Source organism: Heteronotia binoei, chromosome 11, assembly GCF_032191835.1.
Source record: "Heteronotia binoei isolate CCM8104 ecotype False Entrance Well chromosome 11, APGP_CSIRO_Hbin_v1, whole genome shotgun sequence".
Taxonomy (NCBI): domain Eukaryota; kingdom Metazoa; phylum Chordata; class Lepidosauria; order Squamata; family Gekkonidae; genus Heteronotia; species Heteronotia binoei.
In genome coordinates this window covers 8,149,001-8,167,357 of record NC_083233.1, presented here as the reverse complement: position 1 = coordinate 8,167,357, position 18,357 = coordinate 8,149,001, and the positions used below count along the sequence as shown (strand labels likewise).

The 18,357-nt window shown below is 45.8% G+C and overlaps 1 protein-coding gene across 1 annotated transcript in view; it reads right to left on the bottom strand.

Moving 5' to 3' along the window:
* Nucleotides 1–17,356, bottom strand: part of LOC132579238 (ligand of Numb protein X 2-like) — an 83,325-nt gene extending 65,969 nt beyond the window's left edge. The window contains exon 1 of the mRNA XM_060249475.1: nucleotides 17,159–17,356. The gene's annotated coding sequence lies outside the window, so the exon portion shown is untranslated. The remainder of the gene's footprint in view (nucleotides 1–17,158) is intronic.
* Nucleotides 17,357–18,357: the final 1,001 nt, after the last annotated feature.

Below are 18,357 nucleotides of genomic sequence, written 5' to 3'. Positions count from 1 at the left end.
TGAGTGCTTGTAAGGGTAATGCTCTTCCCCTTGTATTCAAAAACCAATCCTTCTGGGAGAATCCATCTATATCTCATTTGACTCTCTTTCAATTGCTCCGTCAGTTTTTTATATAATCTTCTGTCACTTAAGACTTTCCTTGGTAATTCTTTCATAATTCTAACACCACTGCCTTCCACAATAAACTTGCCTTCATACTGTTTACTTAGAATCCTTCCCACCAAGTCTCTTGTTACACATCTCACTACCACATCTCTTGGAAGTTGATTTTTCCTTGCATATTCTGAATTGACTCTGTAAATATAGTCATAAAAGCAATTAGTCTCCTCAGGATCATCTCCAACATATCCAGCAATAATCCTTATTATATATTTCCTTAAATCACCATCCTTTTCAGGCACACCTCTCAAACGTATCTGATTTTCCATTGATTTGCAGTCCTACAGTACCGTTTTGTCCTGCAATTTTTTAATAGTGGAATCCACTGTATTAATTCTTTCATCGTGGTCTTTCACTTTCTCTTCCACTTCTTGGATTTTTTTGGATACTGATTTAAACTCTTTACTGAGAACTTCTATATCTTTTTTAAATTCCTTCTTACAATCACTTATAGAATCTTATGGTTGTGAAGTCTCACGATGTTCCCAGACATCATTTCCTGTAATGACTTGTTGATCTGCAGTTCTTCCACTCTCGGGAGGAGTGACCACAAAAATTCCAAACTATATCAGCTTTTGCCTTTTTTAAGCCTTATATCTGTTTAACTCAGTCCAAGATTTCCCCCTCCTCCTTCTTCTTTATTATTACAAGTTGTTTATGTGTCCAGACCTTCGTTTGCCTTCTAAATATTTCCCAATTTAGTCCCGGAGCAACAGATAAAAATCTCTTTACCTTTGAAGTCCCGACATCAAACACACTGGTCTGTTTCTTATCCACGATTAATTAGCCCTTAAGAAGCTTGGGACACTTTGAATTTATGTCGATTTAACGACCCCAGATACCCTCTATAGACGTTGGAAGCGGTTCTTCTCCGAAGACTCTTCAAAGCCAAAAAGAACCCCCCCCTGGGATTTCTCGTTAGCCAAAGTACCTCTCCTCAGAACTTTAAGCATATCTTGGCCATCATCTTGCCTAGATGATGTAGAGAAGCAGGTATTAAAACACCTTCTCTGTCCAAAATAGAGGGTCTGGTGAGCTCCCCCACTGGAAAGCTTGTCAATTCTCCATGAAATCCAAACCGGAAGCCGATCACTCTCCAACTCTTGATGAATTAGCAAAGTACAATGAATCTGAATAGTGTACACAAACCTGTGAGGAAACAATTACTTTTTGCTGTGTACTAATGAAGGAGAGCCTCTGAATAATTAATTAATATCCCCAGTAATAATAATATTTGTTATATTGAGTAAAAATTTAGCTAATGTGTGCAACCCTCTCTTAACAGGGTTGGACTCAAGTTATGGCAATTTGTGGATAGCCAAGGAAAGCTTTAAAGGGGAAAAGCACCTACTATTGTTTTTTTGTTGTTGTTGTTTCTCCAAGTATGCTTTCTAAGCTCTTCCATATTTACCCAGAGGTCCTGAAATTTGCCTGCCCATGCCTCATTGATGTTGGAAGGAAGGCCTCCCCAGGAACCCAATCCAAACTGAGTTGTGGAGAAAACTCATTTCCAGGAAAATTCCTCCGCCTAGCAAAAGGCTAGTTGCCCCAGCTGATCACAACAGCAGCCCCACTGCCACTTCCAAGTTGTGTTTCCAGAAAAAGAATTCCTTTTGGCTGCAATAAAAACAGATTTCCCTGTGAAAAGACTGTCATGCATAGAGCACGCAAACTCTCCATGAACTCAAAGAAGACCTTTTGTTAGACTAAGGGAGGAGGGGAACAAGGAATTAGTCAGGAAATGGTTTTTCTATTGTAAATAATGTGGCCAAAAGTGGACTGCCCGCAACTGGCAATGTTTCCAAGTATGTCTGAATGTGCGTATCTTAATCACCCAGGCTACAACAAGGTGTTTGCCATAAAGGCACATGAGTTGATCGAGTTTATAGCACGTCACTTGCATATGTCCCTTATTATTGCTTATGCATTTTAGAAATTGAGATGAGTTCTTGTATTCTTGCATCATATCTAGTAATGTTTTATAGATAAAGAAATAAGTTCCCTAAGATCCTTCCAAGATTTATGTTCACAAATTTAGACTGGACATATGTAATTATTCAATGCATATACCATGAATGGATTTCCCTGTTCAAGTGACTGATTATCTCAAAAATGAAATGTATCTCTAGCCTCCTCTTTCTTTTACCTCCTCCTCAAGATTGTCCCAAATTTCAGTGATAGTTAGTCTTCAGTACCAAGACACATAGTTCCCTTTTTCCTGATTGGATTGGGTTTTTTTTTTAATTTTTAACGCATGTATAGTCTATTTTTTGGTAGTTGACATTCCTAAGCCCTTCCCCTTTGTCCCAACTGTGTCTCAACCCTGGTTGTTTGAAGTCTGAACGGCAGCACATCATAAAATGTAGCACACTCCCTCCAAGGATTGGGCGGTGCCAAAGGGGGGGAGAATTGATACCAGAGTGCTGCCGAATAAAGAGGGTAGCCTTAAAAGACATGGGGGGGCCCCTCTCAAGCTAGCCTGTGTGCGCAGAAAGGCCCCATGATGGAGACCAGGAAAACTCCATATTGCAAGGCTGGGCTGCATAGCCAAGGCATGCCACTGAGTGACCTCCCCCCCCCCCCACATACACATCTTCTCTAGATGGAAAAATACTGGGATGTGCCAGTGTGAATGGATAATCCCATCACTGTCTCTCCTCCTCCCGTGACTCATCTGTACCCCATCTCTGTCAATATACTATTTCATTACCCCATTGTAGTGTCACTTCAGTCTTTCCTGGGAATGTTGAAACCAAATTGTCACTTAGCTGCCCCTCCTGGGTGGTCATACAGAATTAATTTGTTTAATGATGATGAAGGTCAGTCTCCTTCAGACTTAAATAAGCTTTCAGAGACTGAAAGGAGGGAATGAAGGAGAGCCCCTGAATAATTAATTAACACCCCCAATAATAATAATATTTGTCATATTGAGTAAAAATATGCTTTGTCTTCAAACAAAGGGTCTGTTGTAAAACTGCCGTTAGAAACTGACTATACCGCCCAGTGGGTGTGAGCTCCAGCTGTAAGATTAGATAAGGGAACAGCCTCCTACAGGTGACTTGCTGTATATAGATAAGTAAGGAAACTTTGTCATGGAAATTTTACCGGAAGGAGTTCTGTAAGGCGGGACTTTTGAAATCAGATAAGCCTGTATGCCTGCCTGCTTGTTTTCTGTGTGAATAAAACGGTCTGTATGTAGAATGATTTAACTCAGTCATTTTGGGGGCCCATGCCCGACTGGGTTCTGCTTATGGTACCATAAAGTAAACCTCACTTCAAACCAGTAAGTCTGTGCGGACCTCATTATTTCTCTGCTTCACTAACCTTCCCATGTCCTTCTTTCTAAAAGCCAGAAAGTCTGAAAAACGCCCTCAAACATCCTCACAAGCACACCCTTCTTAAGAACTTTTTCTAGCTCACCACTTATAAATCTCAAAGGGCCTGCATACCAGGTAAGCACTTATTTTGCCTACCCACGGGATATCTAATTTGCTGTTTCCTCTTGCAGTATGAATCACTGGCTCTCTTCATCCAAATGCAAAGTGTGGATTTGTCCTTTCACTAAAACATCAGTCAGCAGACAAAGAATTTTTCTATTCCATCTCTTAGACTTCTGGGTTTGATCTCATGCATCTGATCTACTAACTCTAGCACTTTCGCCAGCACAAAGAGCCTTTCCCCCTATCCAGGGCTTTTTTTGTAGCAGGAACTCCTTTGCATATTAGGCCACACACCCTGATGTAACCAATCCTCCCTGTACTAAGAGCCCTGTAAGCTCTTGGAGGATTGGCTACATCAGGGGGTGTGGCCTAATATGCAAAAGAATTCCTGCTACAAAAAAAGCCACAAGTGCCATGGGAACCGACTCACTGTGTTCTCCTTTATTTGCTATTTGATATTTGATGCTTCAATATAACATTTATCAAGAGTCTCACAATGATACCCACTGACATTTCTCCTGACATTCACCAAGTTTTTTTAGAAAAGGGGGGGGGCATATGGAGCTCCTGCCAGTAGGGCTTCTGACTGGTTACTGAGCAAATTTCAGCGGCCAGACAATGTTGGTTTTATTCTGTCTTCTTTTCCAGTGCATTTTTAAAATTACCCCTTCTTTCTCCTGCACTTAGGCTTCCACTATGTGTGTGGATCCACCTCCTGTGGCAGCCATCTTGCGGTTGCACCCACCACGCTTTGTCAAAATTCCAAAGACGGCTGCAGACTCAAAAAAGTTGGGGACCCTGACATCTAGCATATCACACTTCGAATCTTATTGATATTTGTGGCTTCAAGAGGGGAAAAGAAAAGAACTCAAGAGTGCAAATTTAAGGATAAAGATTCAGCAAACCATGTCTCCTGCAATTAAGACACAAAATCAGAAACAAACGTTAAGACCCAGGCTTTACTCAAACAGTTGAAGAGTCTTTACCAGCATAATTGTTCTGTTTCAAGGATCATGACTGAGGCTGAAAATCGGAGACTGTGAGTCTATCACCGACATTATTTAAAAAGCTAACTTCAAAGGCACATATCATCCCATATGCTTATCAGGAAATTTCATTTTACTTACTTCTAAAGAAAATAATGCTAAATAATTGCTCCTTCTTAGGGAGCTTTAGCAAAAGCATAATGCCTCCAGTCACAGTTTCAGCATTTAGGGTTGCCAGTCTACAGGTGGGCTTTTTTGGCAGCTATAGAGATTGCTGTGGAGACCTTTGGGCACCTTGGAAATGGAATAGAATGGAGTCCAGATTAATTTCTGAGTTTTATAGTAAATCCCAAGCCTGAAGAAATCGGTGAATGAAACAGGAATTACAAGTTAACAATCCTGTCGCGATCTATCTTTCATGGGATTTGATACCAGTCCTACTGTGAAACTGATAGATGTATTTGCGTGAGAGATATTTTAAAGAGATACTTATTTGATTACATATTTTCGATACATAGAATGGATATTACAGCCTAGTAATTTTGATCGCATTTACCTGTAGAGGTTTTTGGTTGCTCAATCTCCAGGTGGGGCCTGGAGGTCTCCTGGAACTACAAATGGTGACAGAGATCAGTTCCCCTAGAGAAAATGGCTGCTTTGGAGGGTGGACTCTATGGCATTAGACCTTGCTGATGTCCTTCCCCTCTCTCTTCAGGCTCCACCCCCAAATCCCCAGGATTTTCTTGAGCCAGAGTTGGCAATTCTATGCCACTACTACAAGCAGTCAACTTCTGACCTTTGTTGTCTGGTTGGGAAAGTCCTAACGCCGTGGATATGCACTCTTTTCCACCCTCAGATCCCTTTCCAATCATTCCAGAACACTGCATGGCAAGAAACAGCTATTAAATACAATTTGGAAATGTTAATCAGAATGTCTAGCCAGCCAGTCATTAGCATATCAGTAATACATAACGTCTGCCAGGAACAGAACAGTGACGACAAGAAACAGAACTTTCCATTTTGATTTCAAACGTGATAGGATATCAGATATAAGAGTGCTTCACCCAAAGCTCACTATCATGCTAAGCTAATTTTTGTTTACGAACATGGGGGATTTTCCATATGACATTACAGTGCTCAGGATTTGCTTTCAGTGTTCAAAGCACTTCAGACAGATCATTCTGTTCTAAATTATTTATTACGATATTTATAGCTCACATTTCTCTGAGGATTCAGAGCAGTTAAAATAATGCAGAAACACACGAAAATCAATTGGGGGGGTGGGGGGTGGAGGGCGGGGAGCTCAGACATACAACACTATTTCCCCAGAACGTCTATCAGTAGATCAGCCATAAACAGGGAACAAGAATTCTCAAATTCTTATCTTAACAAGCCACCATAGGCTGAAATTGTTTTAGGCTCTCTAAACATAGCAGAAACAAAATAAAAACACGTCGATCTCCTGGCAGTGTTTCTACATGGCCTTAAGGCAACAAAACAAAAGTTGCCTGAGTAGGTATGCTTGACAGTGCAATTCTCTACAGTTAACCAGAACTAAATCTAGAGAAACTCTTCACAAAATTGCACTGAGAGAAAAAAGAAAAAGTCTATTAAAAATGCCTGTTTATTATTATTATTATTATTATTATTATTATTATTATTATTATTATTATTATTATTATTATTATTATTATTATGCTGGAACCATTGTTCCAGTAGGATGTGGGCATTCTTGCAGTTCTTTCTTGAGCAGCAGTTCCTGATAACATCAGAAAAAAATTACACGATTGCATCATCGTATTCCAGTCTCTCCTCACAAACATTCAAGTCAAGACCTTGCCGAAATGCCGGAACAACCTTCATGATCCATGAGACACTCGGACCAAAAACTATGATTCATTAAAGCAAGCCAGGTAGGATTAGCATATTTTAAAAAGGAGAAAGAGGATGTTTCCTTGCTGATCACTATGACAAATCTCATTTCAAAGACCCCTGCTCTTTAAGCTATGATCATTGCTACTAACTAGGAATATTCCTAACTTTCCAACCCAAAAAGAGGACACATTTTCATCCAAAAAAAAAAAAAAGCCCAAAAGAGGACAGATTTTTATTTTTTTTTAAAAGAGGTTGTGTCCTCTAAGAAGAGGGCATCTGGTAACCCTAAAGCTGGGCCACATAAAGACTGACAGGCTTGCGTCACAGCTCCACTCAGTAGGATTGCTGGTCTCCATGCTGATCTCCTGGAATTACAACTGATCTCCATAGAAATTGAGTTCCCTTGGAGAGAAATCCAGTTCCAGAGAGTGAGCTCTATGGCTTCACATACCTTCCCCAAATTCTGCCCTCCTGAGGCTCCACCCCCAAATCTCCAGGAATTTCCCACCCTGCAGTCAGCAACACTACTACCCAGCCTTTCCTGAACCACCAGGTACATTTTAAGGCATTGCTCTTTGGTCCAGAGAGCAATGCCTTAAAATGGTGCACTTTAGCCAGTATGCTCTTTCCTTGTGGTTACATCTGGATACTGCTTGTAATGCATATTTTTCTGTGTATCTAAGATTCCACTAGAACACCTGGTATTTCTGGATTCGCCATTTTCATTTGTAAAGTATGCAATTTTTGAGGTTCTAGAGAAAAGTCTGGAAGCAGCCAGCCAATGTTTAACAATGGTTTTGGGAGTAGGGCTTGGATCCTACCACTTGTTTGCTTGATTTTGCCTGGTTCTCCTCCACACCACAGCCCCATCCAATATGGCTTGTGTCAACACGGATCCCCTGATCCTCAGCATCATCTTCTTTGGTGGTTGAGACTCCTCAGCATTCTGGGCCAGTGGAAAAAATGATAGGATCCACCCCCACAAGATTTCAGGGCCGAACTTGCACAAACATAAGTGAAACACAAACACCTTGCCCAACTCTGTATTACTTTCCCCTGCCCTTAGACTCCTCCTTAGCCACACAATCACAATCAACACTGCCCTTCCATCACTCCATCCCTACCGTCTGGTACTTTGCCCAAAATAGCTAAGCTCTTTCTAAAATAGCTTTTTTTGTAAAAGAAACAAACATAAGCATTTATTTTACAAAATATACTTTGGTTCTAAGTTCAGTATGCAATTGTATGGTATAGAATATACACATTCCAATGTACAGGAGGGATGCTGGTCTTTAATTTATAAATTTGATCTCACACATGCATATTCCTGTGTGTATGACAACATCAGTTTTGAATCATTTGTGTTCTATTGACTGTAATCCGGAGCATTTTCCTTTCCATGTACTCTGTAAAAGAGCTGCACTTCCATCCCAATTGCTTTACTCTCTCAGTTCTCTCACACAGGTGTGACTTGGAGCAAGAATGTTGTAAACTAGAATAACAAGGCAGGATTCCTTTACTAAACAAGCACCTCGTTTTTTGGAAATGGTTTGTCTTCTGGTCTAAATAAGTTTGAAGTTTGCAAAATTATGCATCAACCCAAATATTATACCACCTTCACTCTGCTGAAGCACTGGATCAGAGTCTGTACTTTACTATACTATATTAGCATACATGTCAAGTTCTCCCACTTCCTGATGTGTAGCAATATCTGCCCATGCCACAAAGTTATGTACTTTCCTGTCTCCAGCAATCAGTGATGCTGGGTGTGGACAGGGGAACATACCACACTGTGATATCAAGCTACGAAGGGGATGTTTTCGGCAGCTGCTGCATTATTCCTGTAATGTTTCGTGCTGGCTTCAGTCTAGGAATTTTAACAAAGCTCAGGTAAAGCATCATAATGGAGTACAGAAACCAGACCAATATTGGGACGAGGGGGAACATTCTCTTTATTACACAACTAGTCATTTTGTCTGTGCTGCAGAATCAGAGGTTTTTCCCTCCAAAAATCATTTCTCTCTCTTAATGCGCTGGATTATTTGGCCCTCCTTTTTTTTGCACTTACAGCCCCATGGTGCAGAGTGGTAAAGCTGCAGCACTGCAGTCCTAAGCTCACAACCTGAGTTCGATCCCAGTGGAAGCTGGTTCAGGTAGCTGGCTCAAGGTTGCCTCAGCCTTCCATCCTTCTGAGGTCAGTAAAATGAGTATCCAGCTTGCTGGGGGGAAAGTGTAGATGACTGGGGAAGGCAATGGCAAACCACCCGTAAAAAGTCTGCCGTGAAAACGTTGTGAAAGCTTGCACAGGGGACTACCTTTATCTTTTTTTTTGTTTTGCACTAGCAGAAAATACACCACTCCTTTATATAATAAAAGCCCTTTTGTGGTGGCAAAAAGGAGCACCCTGATTGGTTGGGACTATGCTACATCAACCTTTGGCTCATCAAACCATCAATCAAGGTCTGTTGTGTTCCACTGGCGAAGGATTGAGGCACTGCTTCACAGAGGAGAGAAAGAAAGCATTCCCTTGATTGGCAGGCAGAGGGAAGAGAGAAACTGCCACAGAAAGCCATCTCTCAATTGTCTGAGGGCTCCTTGGTCTTGCTGGTGAGTGTATAGAAGGAAGAGAATCAACAGAGTCCCTCTGTTTGGAGGAAAACTCCAACCCTTAGGCTGCTCTGCTTTTGTCTTCCTGTTAGTCTGAAAAGGTTGGTTGAAATACAACAGATGGCTACATTTAGTAGCTCCAATGTGTTGGACCTGGCAACCCTACAATCAAGCTTGGTTCTGTCAGTAGAGTCTATGGAAGCCAGACTTTGGGGAGGGGAGAGGTCCCAGCTGAATATAATGTCATAGAGTCCACCCTCCAAAGCACTTATTTTCTCCAAAGCAGATATCTATTGTCTGGATTTCAGTTATGATACTAGGAGATCTTCAGCCTCCACGTGGAGGTTTTCTACCCTAGGCCTGGCAGCACCCTCTGGATTGACTTGATACCACCTGACTGGCATGACTTAACTAGGCCTGGCTGCTTGCTTCTGTTCAGCAACAGCCCCCCTATGACAGCCACTGTGACGTGGCAGTCAGCATTTCAGAGCAGGATCTGCCAGACCCAGGTTCCTACCGTGGAAGCTGACTGGGTGATTTTGGACCACCCACATACTTTCAGCCTCATCAGCTCACAGGGTTGTTGTGTGGATCAAAATGGGGAGAGGAAAATGATGTAAGCTGCTTTGGTCCCCAGTGCGGAGAAAGACTGTAGAGGCTGCAGGAAAGGGAAAGCAGATGGAAAGCAATATATCCCCATCTCTTTAGTCCCCCATCCCTTCTTACTCAATCCATCCCCCTTCTCTGATAACCTATGCCATATTTCCCCACGGTCTCCATTTCCCTTCCCAACAGCTGCCTTCTTGTCAAACCTCTGTTTTCCCCTTCCCTTCCCAGCACCCCCAGCCCCAGGCCACAACACTCACCCACAGCAAATTTCTAGCACCCATTGTATCTTTCCCCACAATGGGCCTTATTACTAGTAATAATTCCAAAAAGAAAAGAAAAAACAGCAAGGTGGCGCTTCTCAATGGGATCTTTACAGATAGCTAACAAAGACAACTTTTATCCTTGCCTCAAGGAGACACCTCCCAAGGGACTATATAATTATGTAGTCCTCCTCCGTCCTGCCCAGATAATCTTCTCCTATTTATATGTTTTCTTGAGGTACATCAGCACAATACCCAGGTAAGCAGCCATTTATTACTTTCTCAGTCGTCATTTGCAGGAAAGAAATAACACTATTTTATTGTCTCTGAAGGCAGATACGGTTACCTAAACAGTTTTCACTGTCAAAATAGGACCTTTGGATGAGATCTTTGAAACAACATATCCATCTTTCCTTGCACTGTATCAAAGAAATACTGCACTACAGAAAAATTCTCTTTCATCTATAACTGTTTGGAATTTGAAAATGGGGCACCTTATTCCTAAGGCTTATTTTTTGAAGAAGGGTGCAGATTTATACCCCACCCTTCTCTCTGAATCAGAGACTTGGAGCGTCTTACAATCTCCTTTACCTTCCTCCCCCACCAACAGACACCCTGTGAGGTGAGTGGGGCTGAGAGGGCTCTCACAGCAGCTGCCCTTTCAAGGACAACTATGCAAGAGCTATGGCTAACCCAAGGCCATTCTAGCAGCAGCTGCAAGTGGAGGAGTGGGGAATCAAACCGGGTTCTCCCAGATAAGAGTCCGCACACTTAACCACTACACCAAACTGACTCTACATAATGTTGATTGTTGTTACATCACAAAAGTAGACTTTGGACAGGTGACAAAGTATTCATGTTAATAGCTCACAGGAAAGTGGGCTAGACCAACTTGTTTATTTCATTTTTAAAAAGCGTGAAGCAAAACCATGAGCAATTTATGACGGCATGAAGTTTGGACATCTCTCATTGGCCCCACCCTAGTCAAACAGCAATAGAACACATTTGCTCTTGTCAATGCATTCTTCCTGCACCTCTCACTTTTTTACCACATGTGCTCACACTGCAGACTTTTCAAAATGAAGGGTGCTTTATCTTCTGCTCCAGTGCAAAAAAACATAACAACATGAAAGAGAAAGAGATATAGGAAACTGATCATTTAACACACAACTCTAAACAACGTGAGGCTTACAAGGAAGTGGGTTTTAGCCACAGACCTTAGAGTGAGCCTTTATTTAACTGAATCGAAAGCAAACATAAGATTACCCAATCAAAAAGGGCAGAGTTCTAACTAAAGCCTGCATATAAAAGAACAACGGTGAATCATTCTGTTACCTAGAAACTCTGTTTATTACTCGTTTACTATTGCAGCTAGGGTTTATTGACATATTAGATTTAATTTTACGTACTTCATTTGCACCCCACCTTTCTCTTCAACGGGGACTCAACGCATCTTACACCATTCTTCTCTCCTCTACTTTATCTTCACAAGAACTTTGTGAGGTGGGCAAGGCTGAGAGTGATTTGTCCAAGGTCACCCAGAGCTCTTCCATGCCAGAACATCAATTCAGACCTGGGTCTCCCACATCCTAGGCTGACACTCTAACCATTATACCACACAGGCTCTGAAGCCAATCAAGGAAAACAGCCCTTCAATGCTAAGACACCCGCATAGATCTCAATAACATGTACACACTTGGAATTCATGATCACTGCATTTTCCTTTCTAAAAACCAGCTGTTATCTCTTAAACACACTCACACATGACAAGATTGTGCCGTCCCATCAGGTCCTGACTGATTCCGCCACGACCTCCCCGCCACTTTGGAAACAGTACGTGAACTCGAGGCCCCATGCCTGTCTTCTGGACCAGTTTTGGATTGCTTTGATACACTCAGCCTAGAGGAAGTCGACAGAATCCTCTCCACTGTGCGCCCAACAATCTGTGATTTGGACCTTTGCCCCTCTTGGCTAATTAAAGCTTGCCAGAGGGAGCTCAGATATCCTATATGGGATATCGTAAATAGAACCCTCCAAATTATTCTGATTGTTCTAATTATTGATGGTGTGACTGTTTTAATTGAATGCGTCATTTATAACATGTATTGATTTTAACTGTTTGTTGTGGCTTTATGTTGTGAGCCGCCCTGAGCCTGCTCCGGCGGGAAGGGGGGGGGATATAAATCAAATCAAATAAATAAATACTAATTTCACTTAATAAGGCAGTAAAATCCCATCAGGCTCTGCAAGGTTTTTTACTGTATAAACAGGTTCATACTGAACAGGTATATACGGAAGACTCCTAGTATTGTGAGCCACCATAGTTGTTAGACTAGGATCCGGGAAACTCAGATTCAAATCCCCACTCTGCCACAAACAGGCATTAGATGACCATGGGCCAGTCACTCACTGTCTCAGCCTGACCTACCTCAAAGGGTTGTTGTTTTGAGAATACAATGGGTGAACAAAGTTATAAGCTGCTTTGGGGGCACCAATGGGGAGAATAATGGAGAAAGAAATACTATCAGTACAGAGCTCTGTCTGTGCGTAACACAATTACTGACGACCATCATAAGCACTGGTCCACACAATGAGCACACTGTGAACAATAATTTTGGTTTTATTTTGCCCGTTTAGTATTTTTATTTACTTTTTATTACATTTGTGACAGCTACAGGCCAGGTCGCACACCTATTACTCACCCAGGAAAAGTTCTCCAGGCAAGTATGGGGCCTATTTAACAACCTCTCTCCTTGTATATACAGTGCTAATACAAAAGCTATTGTTGACTGAGTCCCTTGATATGACAGGCTGTATTTGGTCTGGTAGGCCACCAGTTGTGCAGCTCAGTTTAGGCTACTAAAACAAACTGCACGAATGGCAGAAAGTCTGGGGAGAAGTGCCAAATTAAAATCATAAAAATCTGCTCTCGAAAGCATGCTGCACGCAGGCTGGGCTATTTCTTGTTCCTTTGTTGGTCAAATGTAGTCCAGCTCAGTGCCTGGATGGTAACTCTATGTGCAAACTTGAGTACCCTTATGGAAGATAAAACAATCAATAGGGATAATATTATTATTAAAACCACAGACATTTCTAAACCTTGTTTTAACGTGACAGTAGCATCTTTTTTAAAAAACCCCAAAAAATCTCAAGGAAATGAACAAGTTTTTACATTGACCAGAACTTTTTTTTTCTGGGGGGGGGTGTGTGTGCTGCAGAAAGAACTGGTTCAGGGTGGAAAGGAAACTCTGTGTAACTTTTACAGTCTACCTATACATGCGACAATCTATCTGCAATTTCTGTCTAAACCTTCCTGGGTGGTTCTAAATACAAAACCAGGGGCGCCAGTTCTTCTGACATACAAGTTGATTGTAACAGTCTCAAAAACACTAAAATATTCACACACGACCCCAATACGATATTAGAAATTGTGACGGGAGACACTTCAGCCCCAAACCACACACCCCAGGCACATAGGCATGAGGGGCCTGCAGAGGCACAGCCCACCGACTTCAGGCTGGGCCCCCTGAATTGGGGCCCCTTGGTGGCTTGAGGACTGCAGGGGGTTCTTCCCTGGCTCTTCCGTCTCCTCCTCCCTCCCTTCCCCATCATTTAAATACCTGGGAAGGGGCGGTGGAGCGGAATAGGCTTCCCAGGCTATTTAAAGACCTCCCCCCCCACTGATTGGCAGGCAAAACAGCTCCAGGGGTTTGCAGCTCCTACGCCGGCCCTCTTGACGTGATCGCTATCAGTGCAGGGTGAGGGGGCAGCAGCAGGAAGGACGAGCTACCAAAAGAGCAGCTGCTGCCGCCTCCTCCTCCTCCCCCCGCCTTCCTTCCCACGTGATCCAGCTTGGATGATGTGTTAAAGTTGCTTTGTTTCCACCTCCACCTCCCCCATCTATTTGCCTGCCTGCCTTGTGGCTCTCAAACATCTGACATTCATGTCTTGCAGGCTGCCGCCCCTTCCCTTCCTTTTTGCCCCCCCCCCCATCGCGGCTGCATCTTGCCTTCCCTTCCCTCCCTTTCAGCCTGATCCTCGCCATGCCCGCACCTTTCCTTTCCTTCCTTTCTGCCTACCACCCACCCACACCGCCCCCCCCCCCATTGCCAAGGCTTGGCCCTACCACCTGCTGCCTGCTCACGAGGGGGCAGCAGGCCCGGGGCTACTCACGAGTAGGTGCCAGGTCCGGTGACTCGGGGTGCAGCTGTGCTGTCTAGGGCGCCTGAAGGGCTGGGGTTGGCCCTGCTTGCAGCTCTCAAACAGCTGACATTTATCCTGTGTGACTCTTACATTAAGCAAGTTTGGCCACCCCTGATCTAGAGTGGTTTTACTTAGAATCTATGGCAAACTACAGAGTTTTTCCTCCGGAGCTGCCATTTCTATGAAGGCAACTGACATCTGAAGTCAGCCGTAATTCCAGGAGAACTCCAGACCCCACCCGGAGGATGGTAACAACAGCTTAGGACTGCTGTGGCTGACTTGCTCCTGGGGCCAGTTGAACTTCACAGCCTAGTTCCTTCACAGCCTAGTCCCCCTAAAAAAAGAAAAGATTTGGAGGGGGGGGGGTTGCCAGAAAAAGAGCAGCGCGGGGGCGGGGCAGGGAGGGCAGCCAAGCTCCCTTCATCTTCCAGGCACCGCAAGCCTCTCAGCCACAACACCACAACCAGGCTACTCCATGTCCACAGCTGTGGGGTCAGAGGACTCATCCTGCTCCTCACGAGAACCGAAAGCACCGTCTGGCTCGCTGCTCATGCCTTACCTGCCGCTTATCGTCTGAGGTCTTGGGGGGGGGGGGAGTTTTTTATTTCGCTGCCTGAAAACGTTTCCATGGTGACTTCCGACCCGATCAGCACCCCACCCCCCGCCCAGTCAGCCGGTGTCAGACTCCGAAAACCACTAAAAGCAGCAATGTGTAAAGTGCCTACTACTGCCTTCCTTCCTTCGCCAGGGAGAGAGCCTGTGCCCACCTGGCCCTAAGAACATAAGAGAAGCCATGTTGGATTAGGCCAATGGCCCATCCAGTCCAACACTCTGTGTCACATAAGAACATAAGAGAAGACATGTTGGATCAGGCCAATGGCCCATCCAGTCCAAAACTCTGTGTCACATAAGAACATAAGAGAAGACATGTTGGAACAGGCCAGTGGCCCATCCAGTCCAACACTCTGTGTCACATAAGAGGAGCCATGTTGGATCAGGCCAGTGGCCCGTCCAGTCCAAAACTCTGTGTCACATAAGAACATAAGAGGAGCCATGTTGGATCAGGCCAGTGGCCCCTCAAGTCCAACACTCTGAGTCACATAAGAACATAAGAGAAGCCCTGTTGGATCAGGCCAATGGCCCCATCCAGTCCAACACTCTGTGTCACATAAGAACATAAGAGAAGCCCTGTTGGATCAGGCCAATGGCCCATCCAGTCCAATACTCTGTACATAAGAGAAGCCATGCTGGATCAGGCCAATGGTCCCTCCAGTCCAACACTCTGTGTCACATAAGAACATAAGAGAAGCCCTGTTGGATCAGGCCAATGGCCCATCCAGTCCAACACTCTGTGTCACATAAGAACATAAGAGAAGCCATGCTGGATCAGGCCAATGGTCCATCCAGTCCAAAACTCTGTGTCACATAAGAGGAGCCATGTTGGATCAGGCCAGTGGCCCGTCCAGTCCAAAACTCTGTGTCACATAGGAACATAAGAGAAGCCCTGTTGGAACAGGCCAGTGGCCCGTCCAGTCCAAAACTCTGTGTCACATAAGAACATAAGAGGAGCCATGTTGGATCAGGCCAGTGGCCCCTCAAGTCCAACACTCTGAGTCACATAAGAACATAAGAGAAGCCGTGCTGTATCAGGCCAATGGCCCATCCAGTCCAACACTCTGAGTCACATAAGAACATAAGAGAAGCCCTGTTGGATCAGGCCAATGGCCCATCCAGTCCAATACTCTGTACATAAGAGAAGCCATGCTGGATCAGGCCAATGGTCCCTCCAGTCCAACACTCTGTGTCACATAAGAACATAAGAGAAGCCCTGTTGGATCAGGCCAATGGCCCATCCAGTCCAACACTCTGTGTCACATAAGAACATAAGAGAAGCCATGCTGGATCAGGCCAGTGGTCCATCCAGTCCAACACTCTGTGTCACATAAGAACATAAGAGAAGCCCTGTTGGGTCAGGCCAATGGCCCATCCAGTCCAATACTCTGTACATAAGAGAAGCCATGTTGGATCAGGCCAGTGGCTCCTCCAGTCCAACACTCTGTGTCACATAAGAACATAAGAGAAGCCATGTTGGGTCAGGCCAATGGCCCATCCAGTCCAATACTCTGTACATAAGAGAAGCCATGCTGGATCAGGCCAATGGCCCCTCCAGTCCAACACTCTGTGTCACATAAGAACATAAGAGAAGCCATGTTGGATCAGGCCAGTGGCCCCTCCAGTCCAACACTCTGTGTCACATAAGAACATAAGAGAAGCCATGTTGGATCAGGCCAGTGGCCCATCCAGTCCAACACTCTGTGTCACATAAGAACATAAGAGAAGCCCTGTTGGAACAGGCCAGTGGCCCATCCAGTCCAAAACTCTGTGTCACATAAGAGGAGCCATGTTGGATCAGGCCAGTGGCCCGTCCAGTCCAAAACTCTGTGTCACATAGGAACATAAGAGAAGCCCTGTTGGAACAGGCCAGTGGCCCGTCACAGCTCCACTCAATAGGATTGCTGGTCTCCATGCTGATCTCCTGGAATTACAACTGAACTCCATAGAAATTGAGTTCCCCTGGAGAGAAATCCAGTTCCAGAGAATGGGCTCTATGGCTTCACATACCTTCCCCAAATTCTGCCCTCCTGAAGCTCCACAGGGGCCAATATATGTTTGTGTGTATATATATAGATATATATATATACACACACATACATACATATACACACACATACATATGCACACACACATATATACACACACACCGTGGCTACTAGCCACTGATGGACTTCTCTCTGCTCCATATGTTTATCCAGTCCCCTCCTGAAGCTGTCCACGCTTGCAGCCGCCCGCACGTCCTGAGGCAGTGACTTCCACGTGTGACTCCCCCTTCTTGGGCAAGGCGCAGAGGGGCAGCCACGCCGACCAGGGGTCCCTCCGGGCCCGGGGCGCACAAAGGGCGGGGGGGAGGTGGGCGGGGCGAAAGCGCGCCCCGCCCCCAGCAGGGCTCCGGGAGACTCACCTGGCGAGGCGGAAGGGAAGGGAAGGGGCGCCGCTGGCGGGAAAGCGAAGCCCCGAACCCGCTCCGAAGAGGCGCAGCGCCGGCTCGGCTCTTTTCGGCTCCGTGCGGCGACTGCGGCGGCGTCTCGTCCTTCCTCCTCCCGCGCGCGCTGAGGCCCGGCCGGGCCGCTCGGCTGAGGTAACGTGGCCGCTCCGCGGAGAGTTTCCGGGCGGGGAAAGAAAGTCGAAACCAGCGAGAGGCGGGGGCAGGAGGGGAGGGGAGGCGCCCGCCCAGGTGGCCCCGCCCCTCGCACGGCCGCCGCTTCCGCTCCAGCCCAGGCCCGCGGGCCGCACACCTGGCGGGCGAGGGCGGCTTCGTGCCCCTTCTCGCGCGCGCCTCCCTCCTTTCCGGGCTGCGCTTAGAAACCGGGAGGAGCGAGGATCACCGTCTTTGAAAGGGGGTTGGCACAGCGGGCACTTGTCACGGCTGCCAGCTCCAATTCAAGAAATATCTGGGGACTTTGGGGGAGGAGTCAGGAGACTTTGGGGTGCAGCCAGGAGACTTTGGGGGTGGAGCCAGGAGACTTTGGGGTGCAGCCAGGAGACTCTGGGGGTGGAGTCAGGAGGCTGGGGTGCAGCCAGGAGACTCTGGGGGTGGAGCCAGGAGACTTTGGGGTGCAGCCAGGAGACTCTGGGAGTGGAGTCAGGAGACTTTGGGGTGCAGCCAGGAGACTCTGGGAGTGGAGTCAGGAGACTTTGGGGTGCAGCCAGGAGACTTTGAAGGTGGAGTCAGGAGACTTTGGGGTGCAGCCAGGAGACTTTGGGGGTGGAGCCAGGAGACTTTGGGGTGCAGCCAGGAGACTCTGGGGGAGGAGTCAGGAGACTTTGGAGTGCAGCCAGGAGACTTTGGGGGTGGAGCCAGGAGACTTTGGGGTGCAGCCAGGAGACTCTGGGGGTGGAGTCAGGAGGCTAGGGTGCAGCCAGGAGACTCTGGGGGTGGAGCCAGGAGACTTTGGGGTGCAGCCAGGAGACTCTGGGAGTGGAGTCAGGAAACTTTGGGGTGCAGCCAGGAGACTCTGGGGGTGGAGTCAGGAGGCTGGGGTGCAGCCAGGAGACTTTGGGGGTGGAGTCAGGAGCAAGGGTGTGACAAGCATAATTGAACTCCGTAGTAGAGAGTTTTGGCCATCATATTGAAAGGAACTGCACACCTAGATGTCCTCC